Below are 3,979 nucleotides of genomic sequence, written 5' to 3'. Positions count from 1 at the left end.
TAAAAACAATGACTAAAAAGTAAACAAAACACCTGACTAAACAAAACTAATCTAGCTAGTTTAGATAGTTAACTTAGTTAACTCTTACCATTCTTAAAAACAATGACCAAAACTCTGGTAAATACAACACTGCAGAGGACAAAAACACCTGCCTTAAAACCAATTCAACTAGTTTAAGTAGTTAATTTACTTAACTATTTTACTGTTATTAAAAACAGTGATCAAAACTAAACAAAACACCAGACTAAACAAAACTAATCTAGCTAGTGTTGATCGTGGAACTTCAACATTTGATCATTATAATTATAACTGGCATAATCAGCTTAATAGATGTAAAACTGTGTAAAGTTGACTGTACAGCAAGCTAGTTTAGATAGTTAACTTAGTTAACTCATACCATGTTTAAAAAACAATGACCAAAACTGTGGTAAATACAGCACTGCAGAGAACAAAAACACCAGACTTAAAATCAATCCAGCTAGTTTAGGTAGTTAAACGACTTAACTATTTTACTGTTGGTAAAAACAATGAGCAAAAACTAAACAAAACACCTGAATAAACAAAGCTAATCTAGCTAGATTTGATCAAGGAACTCCAACATTTGATCATTATAATTTAAGAGTAAGTAAGTGGGCCTATTATAGTAATTTAGCAAACAATTTAAGTCCTGAAAAAACGAGTAGCTGTAATAATAATGTAATTACAGAGATTTATCCACACAAAACACAAAACTTTTGCAAGCCTCGAAGACGTAAACATGAAAAGTTACCACTAACTGCTTGAAAACGTTCAAGGTTAAACTTGTTATCATTATAACAAACAGTGGTAGCAGTAACAACAATACCATCGTAACAATAATACAACAGAAAAACTACAACAAACAGTGGTAGCAGTAACAACAATACCATCGTAACAATAATACAACAGAAAAACTACAACAAACGTTGATGATCAACCAATTTAAAGTTGACTATACGCTGACTAGATTAAATAGTTTCAGTTGGAGCTCATTGACGTTTGATCATTATACTTTGGATAAATGAGGTATGTAAATGAATTACAGTAATAAAATCAACAGTAATAATCATGTAATTACAAATAATTATTAACGTAAAACTCTAGTATGATCAACTTCATAGATGTAAACCTGTGGAAAGCTGACTAAAACTGTTTTTTTTTATATAATAGAAAATGACCAAAAGTATTTTATTTATGCAAAAAATGACCAATTAACAACCCATCATAATAATAACACAAGGTAAATTTAATACAATTAAAGCTCACGGGAATCAATCAACGTTTAAAGTTGACTGTACACATGGCTAGTTTAATTAACTTAGAGTGGAACTATCGTTTGCATAAAGTAAGCCAATAAATAAATATAGTAGTAACAACAATAATAGTAATAATACTTATATAAATACATAGAATTAATAGCACAAAACTCTTTATTCTTTAAAGCTTATTATAAAAACAATTTCTATGTCATTAAGCTAACTACCACCAGCGTTAAGTGTACTAGAGCAGACCTACCCAACCGCAAAGGTGAGAGGTAGCTTAAAGTGGAATTTAAAACAAGCAAGCAAACAATCAATAAATAAATACAGCAGCTACTAGTACTTTACTAGTACTAGTAATTTATTAACCAGTAATAACTGATGCTGTCAGAAATCTTCACCTGGAAAATCTGACACTGCTCAGGTTAATATGACTAAATATAAAGTGTAACTGGTGAATTTAACTAACTAACTCTTCTATTTTAAACTGGTTTTCTGTAATAGACGTTTCTGGTCAACAAAGAAAGAGTAAGTAAAACTCAACAATCCACCTCAAACTTAACTAACAAGTTAATACAATCTAAACGTGACTCGCTGCTCATACAGTATAAATAATACTGTAGTTTAAAACGTGAAGCTCTTCCTGGTGAGTTAGGAGACCTGCAGGTAAAGTGCAACTACAGTATTGTTTATGATTGTACAGAAATGAAACGTCTACTTTCTTTTCAGCGTGGTGTTCCTGGAGCTGTGGTGTGACCTTAAGAACACAGTTTTAAGGTGGATCTGGAGATTAGAGCTGCTTTATCTACATTTCCGCTTCACTGTATAGAGGATTAGCGGATTAACTCCATTATTATTCTCTTTAATCACTTCAGGTTCTTTATTGTGTGTACAAAAGTCTAAACACACATGGAGTTAAAGACTCGGCAGGAAACAAACTACTGCACATGTTAATGCACACTTACTTTATTAAATGAAAGCAAAATTGGCCATGTGTAGAAGTTATTGCAAATTTTATATGTCCTGTTTTGCCCCCCTCAGCTTATTAAACAAAAAGCAAATAAACAAAACATGTACTGAAAGATGCAGAAGAGACAGAATCAAACGGGGGTTCAAACAAGCACTTTATTAGGAACACCTATCTGGTACACAGAGTCATTGATTATTTTTATAAGCTACACCCACCATGCTGATGAATGACTGTAGCTTATCTGTTACCACTCCCTGTGCCCTATTAATCAAACTTAATGGACCCCCATTGACCAGATGATGTTTGAATAGTGGATTATTCTCAGTACCGCAGTGACACTAACATGGCAAGATCATACTAGTGTTGTTCTGTGTATGCTGGAGTGTAGCAGGTACAGCAGTGTTGTTGTTATTTTTTAAATCCTGTTGAAACATACCAGCCTCTTTATTAGTTGCTAATGTGTTTGAAAATCCCAACAACCCTGTTGCACCTGTTACACCTATAAACACACAACCTCTAGTCATGAAGGTTCCACTCGGGTCCCTTTCGATAGAAGGTGTGAAGTGTACAGAGCAACAGTCAATGCTTGTATACCCACACAAGTTCATCTGTATGATCCCTGACTGTAGGGAGCAGATAGGCGTTCCTAATAAAAAGCTCAGTAAGCACATACAGAAGCTGTTTACTGGCTTCAGTCTGAGCTGAACTTGGTACCTAATACCGTGGTGCCACCTTAAAAGAGTTAGGAGAGAACATGGTGCTCTCGCTCTCTCGCTCTGTGTCCCATGCAGAACAGAACACTGCTGCCCCCCAAAGCCCCCCCCTCCCAAACCGCGCAAAGGGAGCTCGGCCATCAGGCCAGCGAGCGGATGCGCCACTTCCGGATCCAGCAATAGAGAGGGGGAGGAGAGAGGAGAGTTCAGTACACACTCTCATACTCTCTCTCACACTCTCTCACAAACTCACACTCTCATTCTCTCTCACAAACTCAACTCAACTCACTCTCATTCTCTCACTCCCTCAAATTCACACTCATTCTCAAACTCACATTCTCTCTCACTCTTGTTCTTTCACTCTCATTCTTTCTCACTCTTTTTCACACTCATTGTTTTTTCTTACTCTCACTCTTTCACACTCGTATTCTCTTTCTCACATACTCTCGTTCTCCCTCACTTTTCTCTCAAGCTCTCACTCTCTCACTCACACTCGTTTTCGCACTCACTCTCACTTATATTGTCTTCTCTTACTCTCACTCTTGCTTACTCCCACTCTCATTCTCTCACACTTTCTCTTTCACTCACTCATTCTCTCTCAAGTATTCTCTATCACTCATTCTTTTGTGGATTTTGTCATGTTATTAGGAAAGTCGTGATATTTTGTTGTAGTTTTGTTGAACCGTGCACTTATTTGATCAGTAATCTGTACTAATCCGTGATGAAGTGGTAACTGTGGATTATTCCTGCGTTTGTTTCCTCCTGTTTTGTTCTTTAATTAATTTCTTCCTTTTAATCAGCAGTAATTTCAGGATCGCTCCTCAGCGTCGCTCGGGGCGTCTCGGCGGGATCGAACTGCAGTAAATTTAATAAAACCGAAACGCCGTGCGGCTGTAAAACTCCCGATTTGTGACGGGGTCGAAGTTTTATAGGGTCGTAACTCAGTCCGGGCTGGACGTGTCTCCTCACACAGAGTAAATCTGATAAGTGGACAGAGAGGAGACGAACCGGACCTTTAT

The sequence above is a fragment of the Trichomycterus rosablanca genome, chromosome 22, assembly GCF_030014385.1.
Source record: "Trichomycterus rosablanca isolate fTriRos1 chromosome 22, fTriRos1.hap1, whole genome shotgun sequence".
Taxonomy (NCBI): Eukaryota; Metazoa; Chordata; class Actinopteri; order Siluriformes; family Trichomycteridae; genus Trichomycterus; species Trichomycterus rosablanca.
Note: the sequence above shows the minus strand (reverse complement) of the source record.